Raw genomic sequence first — 16,475 nt, 5'->3', positions numbered from 1 at the left:
TGTTGTGGCAAATAAGCCAGGCATGGTCCCTGCTTTCATGGAGCTCGAAGAATACACACACAAAGCACAGTTATCTAGAAGAGTGAGGTGTTCTGGTTAATATGAATATGCATAGGATGAAAATATCTGGCAAACTAAAGTGGGGTGACGGGAGAGGCAAAGACTGGGGGAGATTCTGTGAGGGAGTGACCTTTAAATATTTGAAAGGCAGGAAGGAGGGGCCCTGGGACAATCAGGAGGAGTGCGATCCGGGTAGAGGTCACAGGCAGCAGAAGGACCCGAGAGCGGGGGAGCTTGCTGTGTATGAAGATCAGGAATCCAGCCCGCATGGCCGGCGAGCAATGGGTAGGCGGTAACAGATGAGCTGGAGAGCTGTGAAGGGATCAGGCCGGGAAGGACTTTGGAAAGGAGCGTGGATCGTGGCTGAAGCGTGATGGGAAGTAATTCGGGTGATAAGGTAGACGGAACCACGGTCTTCTGCAAAGACCCCAGACTAGAGAGATGACCGAAGACGGTGGGGGGGAAGAGGTAGCTGAAGTTCCCGACAGCCCTCAGTGAGGCTCGGAGAAGCTCTGATGGCAGCTGGGTTCTTGGAATGACATCAGCATGTGACACCACAACCACAGCACACGCCATTACATCAGCACTTGTTTGGTCAAGACAGAAGTCAGCAAAAGGCCTTCTCCCTTGACCGTGCCCCAGCTTCCACACTTAATCCAGCCTCTTACTCCTCCCCAGAAACACCATCCTGGTCTACTCTCTGTGTTTAGAGACATCAAAGGCTTTGGGTCCCCAAGCACCGGCAGATTCCATACTTCTCTGTTAACTAATTTTGGGGACAAAAAATACAGGGAACTATCTTTGACATGCTTAATGTGTTTCATCAAAGAAACAAGGTTAATCAATTCTGCAGCCATACATGGGTACGTTTCATGATACCAAGAGCAAAACTCCCAAATATCAGCACCCCGTGATGAATGTCACACTCAGCCATTAAAGACTTATTTTTAGCAAAGTCAACCACTAAGTTCTGAGCCAAATGAAAGGTCATGTGTTATCTGAGAAGCACATGGTACTGTGGTCATCAAATAGCTAATCTGGGGTGAGGTGTCCATGGAAGATGCTTGTTATGAAAGCAGAGAGTACTAGAGTGAGTTCTGTTATTCAGAAACAGAAATAAATTGATACAAATGGTAAAGAGAGCACGGGCTTAACAACTAAATTTCAAATGACATTTCCAATGAGTCCAATGAAATGACATTTCTTGATATTTATTATTAACATTGACCAAAAAAAAATGTGCCCTAAGATTTCTCAACCTATTTTTCTTTGAGGGCATCGTGGCCATACATCAAAGACATGGTTCTAAAAGCATATGATCACATCTAGAATGGTGCTGAAGACACCAGAGGAGATTTATTTCCTTACTAGCATGACCTTGAACAAGACAGATTACATTCCTAAGCCTTGGCTCCTCATCTGTAAAAAATAATGATAATCATATTCATCTTCCATAGGGTTGTTGTGATGAAGGTAGGAGATAAAGCATCCAACACAGCACATGACAAAGCCAGAGACGTCCAATAAATGTCAGTTCGCTTTTCCTGTAGCTTTCTGCTCCCACGGCAATCCAAACTTACAGCAAGCTAAGAGTTTTCCTTTTTGTATACATTTTTAGCACCATCCAATGGCTTTATATGCCACAAAAGGATTGGAATTTTTGCCTGTTCACAGCTGACGCTTCAGAACCCTGACAAGTCCCTGTTCCAGAGTCCATGCTCAATAAGTAATTATCGAATAGATGACTCGGAGGTTATAGTGACATGAGGCTGAATGTGAAGGTCAATCTTCATAGCTGAATTGCCCACATTTTGGGGGGAACAGATATATTCAGAATGCGTTCAGATAATCAACTTAGACATGCAGCCATCACACAAAATAAAGGATCAAAATCATCTATTAAAGACAGCAGTGGCTTCAACTATACATTTTGGTACTTTAGCTTCAAATAAAGCATTAGTGGGAAAAGTCTGGCCCCAAGGGCTTATGGCTCAGCAGGAGGTCAATGGTCCCCAGGAAAGTGGGAACTTAAGACTTGGCCTTGAACTCAACTTCGGCTCGCTGAGGGTCAGCCCGAGGAGGTCCTGATGCCTGCAAGGCCACCTCTCAGTCATCACCCCTCCAGGGCTGGGGCTGCCCCAACATCAGAGTTGTTGGGAATTGGCCAGAGTTACGCCAGAACAGAAGAAAACATCATGCTGGGGAACAGGAACCCACCTTGGTCCGAAAGCTAGGGAATCAGGAGTCGGCTGTGCCACTGACAAGCCGTATGGCTTTGGGGAAAGACGTCTCTTATCTGCCTACGCACACTTGGCTTTCACCATGTTTAAATGATCGCCATTGACCTCATTTATCTCTCAGAGTTCAAAAGCCCCATGCCTGGGCTACGGCAGCCCCGGCCACTATCCATCCACACGGCCTTGCTGTTGTGAAAAATTACATGTATGGAAACCGCACATGATAATCGCGGGAGAAAACAAGGAAGAGAAATTCACTCCTTTACCCTCTTTTCAAGAAGTACGGTTCACAATTGCTCACATCTGGCATGCCTCAATGGTAATCATTTGCAAGTTTCAAAAATGTTGAACCTTGAAAGTGAAATAAGGGGCTTTATCTTCAAAAGGGAAATTAAAGACCTGGAGCAGACCACTTGGGACCTTTTTATTACACCTGGATAATGGCAGGTATGATTACTCTATGCAGCAGCGTGTTCTTATGAATAGGCTAACACATACCCTTAGGCTGTAAAATAGTGCTTTAGGATATAACATGGTGATTCAGATACAAAATAAAATAGCTGTTTGTATGGTCCTTTTTAATGAAAAGTCTAAAAACACGCCCATTTAACAAACTTCTATTTTTATAGAGCCTGCCGTGAGAAAGCCTGCTTAAAAAAAAAAAAAAAATCTAACTATGGGTGGTCTCACAGCTAGAAGTGGCACAAGAATCCTTTGTCAGACCATGGTCTTAATTTTGGGTATGGAAAATGTGGTCACCATAATTATAAGCCAGAGAAAGCAAAGAGTTTTAAAAATTCTGTGCAGGAGAGAAGTAATAATTCGTTAGCATTCAATAAAACTGTAATTTTACCAGCTTTTAGGTATGTAGTAATCAACATTAAAATTATAGCACTTGACAATTTTCTATTTTACCTCGTGGCTATTTGTTGAAGTGTCTCATTTCCTTGACGAGACTTCACGTTCCTTGAGTACAAATGCTGTGTTACCCTTATCCCTGTAGCCTCACCCCACCTGATACGTGGTTTGTTTTTTGTGTTCAATGAACCACAAAGAATGTTTCAAGAACAACCTCAGGAAAATCAGGCAAGAAATAATTCAGGGGAAGAGGAAATCAATGTGTAACTTGTTTAAAAAGCTATTCTCTTAGGCTTAAAGATATTTCAGGTATCTAACTTTAAAAGGTTCGGCTATGGAAAAAGGTCATTTACACAGGTTTTGCAATGGGATTTAACCAAGAAAAGCATCAATAGTAATTAAGTTTTGATAAAGGAGGCGGGGGAAGTTTAGTGGTATAATTTAGTCACTTGGTTACTAAAACCTTTTCCCTGATTGAAAGGCATCGTTAGGGATTGAATGACACACTTTGGAGGAGACATAACGTGATCACTTCTCCCTCTAGATGGTCTTTTTTGGGTCTTGAAATGAAAAGATCAAAGCCAAGTGAGCCCATGGAAAATTAATGAGAGATGAGCATTGCACGCAGTTAATATGCTTAGTTAACTCAGGCAGCAAGAAAGAACTATGCAGGCCTTTACGCACAGGATAAAACACAAATGCCCTTCCAGAAAGCTGGCCAGACATGAACCTGATGTTTCCTACCCTGGATGCATTATAGGTACGGGCTCCTTGGGGCTTGGCTTTCTTACATTTCTCGGATTTAATTCCACATTGCAACCTCCTTTTCCTCTTCATTAATATATGTGTTTCATCATTAATACAAATCCCCAAATTTTAGCACCTAAATCAGCCTCCACCTCACAACGAAAAGCAATTCTTTTTCAAATCTTGTCTATTTAGAAAAACTTTTTTAATGTTTGTTTTATTCTTGAGACAGAGAGACAGAGTGTAAGCGGGGAAGGAGCAGGGAGAGAGAGGGAGACACCGAATCTGAAGCAGGCTCCAGGCTTGAGCTGTCAAACAGAGCCCAGCGTGGGGCTAGAACCCACAGAACTGTGAGATCACAACCTGAGCCGAAACTGGATGCTTAACTGACTGAGGCACCCGGGCGTCCCTCAAATCTATCTTCTTTAGGCGTTGCTATTTCTTACTATAGAAAATAGGATGACTCTTGGGGAGCCTGGGTGGCTCAGTCCGCTAAGCATCTGACTCTTGATTTCGACTCAGGTCATGATCTCATGGTTTGTGAGTTCGAGCCCTGTGTCAGGCTCTGTGATGACAGCTCGGAGCCTGGAGCCTGCTTTAGATTGTGTGTGTCCCCCTCTTTCTCTGCCCCTCCCCCGGTCCCACCCCCCGTCTTTCTCTCTCAAAAATAAATAAACATTACAAAAATGAAAATACATAAACTTTAAAAAAAGAAAATAGGATGATTATAAATGCAGGTGAGGAAAAGTAATTTTTTTTTCCAAAATAGCCACGAATACGATGGCTTGGTGACATGTGGCTGCCAAGTTCATATGTGAAGTAGATTTTAATGTGTATTTAAGGGCTCAGCTTCTCCTGGGGATGCTGCAGCGACGAACGGCCTGGCTCAAGGCTCACCCCGCGCCTTCAGAGCTGGGTCACTGTTGACAGGTCGCTCGCGTTTCTGAGCTTTGGTTTTCTTGTCCGAAAATGAGGAACAAGTCTCATACCTGCTAGTGGTTTTCAGGACTCAGACGGTGCAAGGTAAGCGTTTAACACAGTGTCTGTCACATGGTGAGAACCCACTCTCTAGGGGCTATTTCTGTCATCGTCTGCTGCTGCAATCTGTCCCGTTCCAAGCGTGCAGGATGCAACCGAATGCCAAAGCGTTCCCGCATTTTCCATGAAGTTCCGCAGGGGCGCTGCCTCAGAGGACTAGTGCCTGCCAGGTGGAGCTCACCCCCAGAGTGGGCCTTTTGCTGGCTCACATCTGGTAAAGCAGGGCAAACGGGGGCGAGGGGGGGCGGAGGGGGGGTTGGAGGGGAAGATGGGGGGAGCAGGAGGGGGAAGGGGAGAGGCAAGCTTTCATAAGGTAATGCAATATTCAACCTTGCTTCTTCAGCCTTCTCCAAGGAGCACCAAACATTTCACGTTCAAATGAAAACCATTAGGAGGCAGACGTGGAGAAATGCCATGCGTAGCCTGTGAGATAGCCTTCTTCGTAGGGGGCAAAAAAGGAATACAAACAAGCAAGAGACTCAGGTTAACTTGTTCAGCCTTCCTCGGCCTGGTGTGGGATTTTCTCCATGGGAAATGTCTCTGTTTTTTAATATTGGGGCACCAGGAGGATTTTATTTGAGCTCTTCAGGGTATTTGGTCTTTATTTTGTAAGAAAGTAGTTGTATTTGCTTTAACAACAAAGCAAAATAGTTTCAGGACGAGGAAAAGAGAACCAGGATCCTGAAGGAAGGAGGTTTCGCCTGACAATGCTATGTACCCGCACACACACACTTACACACACACACACAGACACACATACATAGAGACTCAACACAAGCACACTAGACACACAAAGACACACACCCATGCACACGCACTTCCCAGCTTGGCTCATCCGACCTCTTCCGCGGTGGGAGTGGCAGAATCTTTCCTCCCCTCCACTTTTTGTCAAGAAAATCCTGACATTTCCAACCGTGCATGGGGGAAATATGAGAGTAAGAACCAAAACCAAAACAATAACAAAACAACTCTACTGAGAGAGAGAGAGAGAGAGAGAGAGAGAAAGAGAGAGAGAGGAATCATCTTCTCAAGCAAGGTGGGCTCCAGTGAAATTTTCAAGAACCATTTCAAAATCTTTACTGTTCGAGAAGCATGTATCTCACTGTTTGCAGACATGTTCCTGTTTTGTTTGGGTTTATTCTTGCCTGCGTTTTGCAGGAAGCCTCACAGATACGACAGGGTGATTTAATTCCGTACAAACCTCGCCTCCCTAAATTCTTAGAACGTAGATACCACTGCCGGTATTCTTAGAGTTACACAGCCTCCCACACCAGCTAGAGCAAAGTAGAACCCACATTTCGCTGGAATCCCTACTTTTAGTTACTTGCAGGTTTTTCTTCACTCCACACAGGAAACCAAAGAGGAGGCACTGTTGCAGACACTGATAAATGGGCTTCTCGAACGTTCTCAGTGGCTGGCAGGACAAGAACTGACTTCTACCCAAAAAGGCAGCGATGGCTTATCCCTTACACCTTGTAGAGGAGAGTGAGAGTCTAGACGCTCTTCTGTCACGTGTCAGAATCTAGTTATGACAACAGACGCCATCAGACGCATCTGTGGAAGGGCTGGCAAAAGTCTCTTCCCTCCGTCCCGGGTGGCGAGACGGTCATGAGCCAAAGATGAGATAGAAGTGACAGCGGACCATGTGACAGGAGACAAACGGAGCCATGAAGGAAAGGGTGGCGTTCCCACAGAGCAACGGAACCTGCCGAGCCCTAAGCCTGTCAGGCGGGGTGTCGAGAGCAAGTCAGGTGCCTCTGCGTGGTGTGGGCAGGGAGCAGGTGACCCTCAAGAGGAATCAGGTGTAAGATCGGGCCCCGTCTCCCTAGTGACTTCTGCTCCTGCCGCCGCACTGACATCCAGGTCACCCAAGTGCACTGAAAGACCACTCTCAGCCTCGGGCTGAAGCTTCCCTACCAGGCCATCCGCGCCTTGAGCGTTTAACGCATCCCAGTAAGAAAGTCCAATTTCTTCATCCGAGGCTGACACTTAAGACCTTCTGTGCGATGGTTCAAATGTCTTAAAACCCAGATTCCTGAAAGTCTTTCAGAAGACACTAACCATTTGTCTTCATAGACCCCCCTTTTCCTGTCACCCCCAACAGAATGTCCCTGGGGTGATCGCCTAAGGTTAATAAGAAGTAAATTAAGGGGATGATTCCATGCAACTTTACCGAATGACTGGTTTTTAAATAAGTTTCTTTAAAAAGGAAATCAGTGCATTCATTCACTCAACATTCGTTAGAATATCGGCAGCGCGGTTCTGTGACAGGTAACATCACTAATATTTAGAACACCTGGCTCACCAGGAGAACCACCTGAGACCACTGACCTAACCTTCCTGTGCCTCAGTTTACAAATCTCTAAAATGGTGAGGCCTAGACAAGATGGCTTCTTTCTTTTTTTTTTTCAATTTTTTTTTAATGTTTGTTTATTTTTGAGAAAGAGACGGAGACAGAGCGTGAGTGGGGGAGGGGCAGAAAGAGAGGGAGACAGAGAATCCGAAGCAGGCTCCAGGCTCCGAGCTGTCAGCGCAGAGCCCGGTGTGGGGCTCGAACTCACAAGCTGTGAGATCATGACCTATGGTGAAGTCGGGCACTTAACCCACTGAGCCACCCAGGTGCCCCTGGACAAGATGGCTTCCTACGTCTACCTTAAGCCTTAGCACTTTGGGAGCACACACTGGTGTGGCTTCTGCTCTGTGAAAGACACCCCGCTAGATGCTACAAAGGAGACAGACGTGCAAAGGCACGGGGGCCCGACCTCCTCCTGTTTACGGGGTCACTGCTTGGCTATCTTTCCAAACGTCCAGCATAAGTTATGTTGACTAGGCATCACATTTCCAACCTTTTTGAAAAGGGATGCCTCCCTTCGACGCTTACCAATTCTCAGTCAAAGGGGGTCCGCTCCTGTCCCCCCCCCTCCCCCAGGCTCGGCCTGAGCATCCCTCCATTGACCTGTACCTCACATTTCTTCCGCAGCCTGCTTTTCAGGGCACCTGCGCCATCGGGAGCTCTAACCTAGTACTGACCTTGGCCTGAGCTGCCATGTTTCAGGAATTCTAGAATGTGAGGTGGTTCCTGGTCCATGCAGCCTGCCCCGCTACCCAAAGTGTATCCTTCCTCTTCTCTCCTCCCTCAAGAACAAGCGTCCTGGCCCACAGCCCGCAGCCTGGGGACGAGAGCCCTGTTTTAAAATCTGTGCATGTCGAACCTGTCAACATCCAGGCTCAGGCAAACAGGCTGCCCTTGGGCAGAACAGCTTTGCTTATCAATCATGCTTCAGGGAAGTGGGTGGTTTGTACGTGGGGCCCACTTTGCCGTGACCGAGCCCCTATGAAAATGTCTGAGTGTGAATGAAGAGAAGAAAACAGTCTACTTTCCATGTCCGTGGCAGGAGGGCCAAGACAAGGTTTTATTTAAAAATAACTCCTCTTTCCTGAAGGCTGAAAGCTAGCATATGGGCTTAAATCTTTCAAGATTTACTAGGGACTAAGATCAGGAACGGAGCTCTCAACGTGGACAGAGATCTCACCTGCAAAAGAGGACAGCACTTCAGGGATGCTCTCCAAGGACTCAGACATGAGAAACAAACTATTTCTAAGTCTTAAAAAAGAGGCTCTCGAGAAGGTACCATTTGTGAGTGTGATGTACTACCATGGCAATTAGCAACCAGAGCAACTTAGTGTCAAGCGAGGCTAAGCTAAGATATGACACACAAGTCCCTACGGAATGAGAGGCGCTTGATGGGAAAAAGTCAAGTCTGTTGTCACAGGGCTGGGTATATATCCTGGCTATAACCCACTGGTTGGGATAAGTCATGTAACTTCGCTAAGTCTTAAGAAATACACACACAGGGGCACCCGGGTGGCTTAGTCGGTTGAGTGTCTGACTTCGGCTCAGGTCACGATCTTGCTATTTGCGAGTTCAAGCCCTACATGGGGCTCCGTGCTGTCAGCACAGAGTCTGCTTCAGATCTTCTGTCCCCTTCGCTCTCTGCCCCTCCTCTGTTTGCTCTCTCTCTCTCTCTCTCTCTCTCTCTCAAAAATAAACAAACATTAAAAAATACTCATATAATACACCTATTTTATATATACATAATGGGGTCAATTATACCCTTAACTCATAGAATTATCGTGAGATACTAAAAACAAACCGTCTCTGTATCGTAAACACAACAGCAATGTAAAGCATTGTCAAAACAGACCTATTAATTCAAATACATGTTACTTTATTCAAAACTATCTGATTTCTAGTGTAGCTTTCATCTTTTTTTGCTATTTTAGGAATGAGTTTCTAATTAATTCAGTTTATATGCATTTCCTATCCAAAGTCTGTTCACATTTTCAAAGCTCTTGCACAAGTGAAGGAAGGAAGGGCACAAGCTTAAAATAACCAGAGAAATAGCACCACAGAAATAGAGTAGGTAGATCACTGAAAAAGCATTTACCCTTTGCCCCAGCAACACACTTCTGGAAATTTATCCTACTCGTGTATGAATTGAAAAATGGACACGGCAGTCAATTGGGGCATTTGTGATACCAAAAGACTGGAGATAACCACGTGCCCATCAATAGGGTGGTTATGAGACGTGCGTAGGTGACAGAAACACGGTGACCTCCAACGAATCCCTCCTCGAGGTGTTCCCTCCCTTGTGTAGGTCCTTCCCATGTTGGCTCTGGGGTCGGCCCTATGAGCTGCTTTGCTAATGGAACATTAGCATATGAGATACAGGCAGAGGCTTAACAAGCCCCTGTTGCAGGGGGCATAAAGCCTCTCTGCTTTTCGAATCCAGTCCCCACGTTTAGAAACCTGGGCTAGTCCAGCTCGTCCAGCTGGCGGTCAAAATCTACCAGCAACACGTGAGCGAAGCCGTCTTGGGCCACCTAGCCCCTGTCGAGTTGCCAGATGATCTCATCCGTTTGAGTAAACCCATGCAAAACCAGAAGAAAAACCGCCCAGCTGACTCCAAACAGCCTCCCCTGTTTGTTGTGAATAATAAAACCATTGTTGTTTTAAGCCACTAAGCTATGGAGCAGTCTGTTATGCAGCGACACATAACCGATACACTGTGGTATCTCCAAAACGATGGAAAACTATGAAGGTAGTATCCTACCAAAGAAGAAAGAAAAAAGGATACACTCTATGTACTGATATATGAAGGTCTCTAAGATACACTGTTAAATTCACAGGTCAAGTGAAGAACAAGGCAAAAAGTATGCTGCCTTTTGTGTAAGAAAGAGGGAAAATTTAAATATATATATAATTATCTGGCATGAAGGGACACATACTCAGGGAATTAACATACATAGATACCTGTTTCAATCGAGTCAGAGGGTAGTGAGTTGGTAGCCGGGGACAGAGGTGGCAGTGAAACTTGTCAATAAATCCCTTGCTAAATTATTTCAGTATATAAACCATGTGAATTATTACCTAGTCAGAGATCATTTTTTGAGTGAAAAACCAGGCTAACAGACGATTGAAAGGACAAAGCTTGCAAAAGTAGTATTTCAAATTGATTATTATAATTTTACCATGATTCTCTGTAATGGCCTTCCTTTGAACCAGAGTAATCCTTTCTTTGTCCTACATACGGCCCTCTGCACACACATTTTTTCTTCCCTACCAGACTGCGGGTGCCTTGAAAGCAGGGACCATGTCTTACACATTTTATTTCTTCTGCAACTTGCAAGCAGGGCGTAGGGCACAGAGTAAGTGCTCAGTAAATGGTTGTTGAGCCAAAGAAATACGTAAACACATTCTGACAATACTAAAAATGTCCACGGTTAATGCCGGTGAGTTCCAGTCAGATCTTCAACGGCCTAACTTCTTCCGTCTGTGCACATGCTCCACACACCATCTTTAAGGAACGTGGTGAGCGTTCATTATGATTTGAGGCTTCGCTTCTCTTGTAAATATCCTCTGCACTACTGGGCAGAGTATATACAAGAGGTAATTTGAATGCCACGAAAGGAAAAAAAAAAGCAAAACACGCTCCCCCATTTAGAAAGAAAAAACAGACCCGTCTGACTAGAGGAAGTCTAGAAAAAGAAAGATCTTTTATTATTTCTCACAAGTAACAAATTTCACTTCTGTGGTTGAGTAAGCAGCAGCCTGCAGCCAACTCCCTGCAAAGCAAACGGAACAGTCCAGATAAGTGGGCCGCGGGAATGGAGCGCCAGAGGCCTCCTTTCCTACCCTCCAACCTCCGGAGAAGTACGGGTTCGGGCCACTGCAGCCGCTTTGTCTGTTCCGACTTCGGCATTTCTAGGAAAGAGGGTGCCACAAGCTTTCTCCGTAACCCGCTGGGGTTTGCCAGTTCTCGCTAGAGATCTTCCTTTACTTTGAATCTGTACCTTTCCTACTGTGCCTTACGCTCTCCGTCTTCTATTATAGCTTGCTGTCTCCACATCTGACTCCTAGGAAAGCTTGACCTCTTTGAGGAGGAATCTGGGTCTCCTCCATGGCCGTGTCCACATCTCTGCTTCCAGGATGTGCTCGGTCAGTCGGCAGGCAGAGCCATCCCAACCCCTGTGCGTCCTGGGCTGTGCCACCCACCAGCACCGCGTGGCCTTGGCACTATGTCTGTGCTCCATGAGCGCAACACAAAATAAGAGCCATGGGCAGGGGCGCCTGGGTGGCTCAGTCGGTTAAGTGTCCGACTTTGGCTCAGGGCATGATCTCAGTTCGTGGGGTTTGAGCCCCGTGTCGGGCACTGTGCCGACAGCTCAGAGCCTGGAGCCTGTTTCAGGTTCTTTGTCTCTCTCTCTCTCTCTCTCTCTCTCTCTCTCTGCCCCTCCCTTGCTCACTCTCTGTCTCTCTCCCAAAAATAAATAAACATTAAAAAAAAAAAAAGAGCCATGGGCAATAATGAGGTAGACCAGCAGGCACTAAGTATTAAAGGGCATGCATAAGTAAGAGCAAAAACTAAGGCTGTGGATACAACTGTCTCAAGAGAGGCAGAGCACCTACCCAGTGTCCTACCATAAGCTCTCACCATCTGGGTTCCCCGCATGTCAAATAACTCCAAACCCCTAACTTCCCTCTTGGATTTCATTGCTCAATTGTTCGGTCTGTTTCACTGCTCTCTGTCACGCTGCGCTCGCCCCAGGGCTACAACAGTAGGGCCGGTCACTGCGGGGATTACCGCCGGGAGGCGCTGCAAGGTAAAGATAGTAGGAAAGCGGAGGTGGACAACATCCAGGTAGGCGTGTGCCGCAACAGATCAATAAACGCTGGTTATGCGCCTACCGTGTGCAAGGAGCCGGGTCAGAGGCTGTCAGACAGAGAGATACACGAGTAAGGCGTCATCTCTGCCCCTTCAGGAGAGGGGCGTCCATGAGATGGGATTGAGAGAAGAGGACGCTGGCTTGGAGACACAGAGGTCACTGGAAGGGCTGGGGCAAACGTGTGGCCATCAGGACCAGACGGGAATGGATGCAGTGTGGGTGGTGAACAGGGATCAACGAGCCGGTGGGACGAAGCCTGAACGCCGATCCCTGGACCCAGAGAAAAAAAGGGGAGGATGGCCTACGATGGTTTCCAGGTTTGGGGGGGGGGCTGGGGAAAAGAAGGAACCCTGTGCCAATCCTGACAGAGGCAGAGAGCACTTGTGGGGAGCTGGTTGGCCCGGGACACACTGATTTGGGGGGAAAACAAGAAAAAATGTAGTATTACAGATGAGAAAAGAAAAGTGGGAATATAGTTTTATGGTTGAAGCTGTGAGAGAGAGAGAGAGAGAGAGAAAGCCTTTTGGAAGGGGTGGGTGCACAGGGGAGAGCAGAAGAAGGGAAGGGTTTTGGGGAGCACTCTGAGTGCTCAGAGTTCCAGATAGAGGAGGAGGAAGAAGAGTGGGGAGGCGGTGGAGTGAGCCCCGAGCCCCCTAACGAGCAGGGGCACGTCCTGTCCCTCTTTGTATATAGATCCACGCAGCTGCACGTGGCTGTTACCAGCAGGCGCCACATAAATGCTTCACAAATGTTTGCAGAGGCAACCGGAAGTGCAGCAGTCAGCCAAGTGGGCCGAAAACCAGCAACAGAGCCCTGTCGCATACGTCACAGGCGAAGAATCCAAAGCTGTTTAAGGGCTAACGCTGCATTGAGAATGACAAGATTTCCTGAAGACCAGGAGGGACACCGAGGGTTCTAGCACATAGGGTTCCAGACTGCCTGGGTCTACAGTGCTCGGGTGGGTGAGCCAGTCATGAGGAAGCTCTCCCTCGGCAGCAGAGCCTGCACAGACCCCCAGGGTGACCTTGCCTTATTTGGTATGAAAGAAAAAAATCCCAAGATTTATCCCATTTTCAATTTAACTTTTGTGCTGTTTTGGGGGCCGGGGTGGCTCCGTCGGTTAAGCATCCACTCTTGGTTTCAGCGCAGGCCGTGATCTCACGGTTCGGGGAGTTCAAGCCCCGCACTGGGCTCTGTGCTGATACCGCAGAGCCTGCTGGGGATTCTCTCGCTCCCGTTTTCTCTCTGACCGTCCCCTGCTCGCGCGGTCAGTGTCTCTCTCAAAAATAAAAAAATAAAACTTTGTAAGACTTTCGGGCTGCTTTAATTTTGACTGAGAGACCCGGAAACTTTTTAAATGAAACGTGGAGTATTCAAGCGTGTAGGGACTCCACTGCTCACTGTCTGATCATCGTAACTCTGACTTTGGAAAAAGGAGAAGGCGGCACAGACATTACCCTTTCAAACAAAAGACTGCTCAAAGATACTGGACGTGTACTTCACATCTGAGGGAAGGTGCTTGATTACAGGGACTCTTAACAAGACGAATTGAAGATCTAAGTAAATATTTCCCATCTGCCCCTGGTCCCGCCACCTGGCCACTACCCCTTCTGCTCCGCTGGTAGGTTTCAGCCAACCAATTCTGCTTTATTTGCGCAAGTCGAGAGGCCACCTGTCGTGGAATATACTCACGCATTACACAAAATGAACGTTTCTTATTTCTGTGCTTCCCATATGATTTTTTTTTTCAAACACAAACAACTCACTTTCACCTGAAGCAGATTTCAGAAATGCTGACTATGCAGAAGAGGTATAAACAAGGCGATCTTTTGTTTATGAAGTTTGGTAACGACCCACACCGAGAAGGACCCCTCTATTCCCCTGAGACTGGTGAATTAATCCATCCACGCTTTCTTGCTCATTTCCCTGGCTGTTACAGACTGAAATGGAGAAAACAGTTTTACAAGGGAACATGGTATATTTGTGCTAAAAACAGGCACCACACAAATCCGGAGAAGCGAGCCAGAAAGAAATGCCAGACGCAGGGAACAGAGTGAGTGAAGGCAAAAGCGAGAGGAAGCAACGTGTGCCCCGTTTGGGAGACTGTATATGGGGGTGGGGCGGGTGCAGGGCAGAGTTTTGGGTTGAGGACTTGCAGCCATGGAGGCTGCAGCGAAGGAAGAATTCTTTGTGGAGGGTTTTAACAACCAGGCTAAAGACTGCCTCTTTCCCAGATTTGGGCACCGAGGTGCTTTGGCAGAGCCCAGGACAGGGAGGACGGCGAACCCACAGGAAGCCCCTCCAGCACACGCAGCCAGCCCCCTCCATCCGCACAAAGTGCTGTAGGGACCCATCCGACAGAGCTAAAACCGCAGGGATCACCTGACCTCTGACGGGTGGCCCACACATGCTTTGGGTCTCTTGGAATTATCAGTTCAGAGCCAGTGTCCAGAAATCCTAGGAAGGTCTGATTGTTTTCTTTTCCCCAGTGCACAGTTACTCTGGGAAAAGGCTGCCGAACCCTTTGAGGAAGACTGGGGAAAGATTAGCGATGTAAATTTTTGGCAGTGTAGCAGGGGACCTAGCCTTCCTTCCCCCCAGCCGAGGGTTCTGGGTCTGTAAACTGACTCAAGTCTGGGAGTTGACGGAGAGGCCATGACTCTCTGTTTTCACGATTCGAGTTAGACTTACATTCCCTTGATCTAGAACTCTTCTGGTTACACAGATCGAGTCAGGATGGAGTAGACTGCCATCCGTTTCACCTCTAGGAACACCATAAGGACAGAGTTTGAGATAGAGGAAATGAGCATCAGTGAGACTACAGATAGAAAGGAAAGTCAAATGGAACCAAACTTGAGGGATGGGGACCAGGGCGAGATGTCCCCATAACAGAGACCAGCAATGCCACAGGGCGGGCTTGGTTTGGGGGAGGGAGAGGCAGAGCTGGGTTCTCAACGACGGTGGGTTGTCCAAGTTGCTGTGACCAGCAGAGAGCTGGCAATTTGGGATGGAAACGGGCGACCTGTCAGGTCCGGAGGTGGGGGTTTTGGAACACAGTGCATCCAAGTTGAAAGGTTTCGCGGGAGTCCACGAGATCTCGAAGAGAAAGAACCCAGAGGGGAGAAACCCAGTTTACACTGGGGCAACGTCTGCACCTGCCAGGTGGGAGAAGAAAGAGAACCTGGTGTCCTGGACAGAGATGCGCTGGCAGCGAGATCCAAGGAAGAACCAGGCTGGTGGAACAGACGCAAGAAGGTCGAGTGTTCAAAGAGAGGCATTTCCCCCGCTTCCCAGTTGCTGCAGCAAAGGAAACCATCACGGCTCTGGATGTCGTCAGAAATTGCTACGTAACCCACTTAGGAGACGGCTGTTTTGTTAGGGCGACAGAAACACGGCCCTGCTGGAGGGGGTGGGAGGGGAAGGGCAGTGGGGCAGAGCACTCAGAGACGATGCAGCTTTGAAGCAGCTTAAGACCCTGGGAGGAAGATGGCAACGGTCCAAAGGAGCAGCTGGATTCAAGGCAACTGTTTGCAGGACTGGGGGCCCTGAGCACACGCGGAGGTGATGAGGGGGAGGTTTTGGAAGGTGAGGGACGGCCGGGGACCCCTGGGAGGGCCTGGACTAGTCCCTCGAAGGGAGGACAGGGGTGGAGGGTTCAGAAAGAATGCCCAGGAGGCAATCCCCAGCGGGCTGAATCTTTGATTTTTACAAAATAGTGAATGTAAGGTAACACTGTTTATTTGTTTGTTTGTTTTAGTTTATTTACTTATTTTGAGAGTGAGAGTGTGTATGCGTGTGTGAGCAGGAGAGAGGGTGTGCAGACAGAGAGGGAGAGAGAGAATCCCAGGCAGGCTCAGTGCTGTCAGTGTGGAGCCCCAGGGGGGGCTCGATCCCACAAACTGGGAGATCGTGACCCGAGCTGAATTCAAGAGCTGGGCGCTCAACCCACTGAGCCACCCAGGCGCCCCTGCACCGAGGGTTTAATTCCCTCATCGACAGCTCCCAACGGCGTTCCCACGTTATACTGTTCCCATGTTATCCGGTTCGACTCCCCTAATTCTTACCATTCCCATCAGCAGCGAGTTTCTAAGCGCTATTCTACGAGCAAGTACAGACATTTACGCACATTTGGCACTTTTGTGAATGAAATACAAAGAAGCTGAACTTGTAAGTGATGAAAGACGCCGGACTAGGCGACTCTCCTCTCTGATTTCAGTTCGGTCGTGTCTCAGAAGGAGCCTATCTTGTCCACGAGCTTCCTGCTTTCCTGTCAGTTCAGCACCCGCCTGCTGTTCCTACAGGGCTGTA

The 16,475-nt window shown here is 47.7% G+C and overlaps 1 protein-coding gene across 2 annotated transcripts in view; it reads right to left on the bottom strand.

Annotated features, from left to right (window-relative positions):
* The window catches only part of BCL2 (BCL2 apoptosis regulator), a 177,052-nt gene that overhangs the window by 62,505 nt on the left and 98,072 nt on the right, over positions 1–16,475 (bottom strand). The gene's annotated exons all lie outside the window — the stretch shown is intronic.

This window comes from Panthera uncia (genome assembly GCF_023721935.1).
Source record: "Panthera uncia isolate 11264 chromosome D3 unlocalized genomic scaffold, Puncia_PCG_1.0 HiC_scaffold_8, whole genome shotgun sequence".
Taxonomy (NCBI): Eukaryota; Metazoa; Chordata; class Mammalia; order Carnivora; family Felidae; genus Panthera; species Panthera uncia.
Note: the sequence above shows the minus strand (reverse complement) of the source record. Positions and strands in the feature narration are given on the sequence as shown.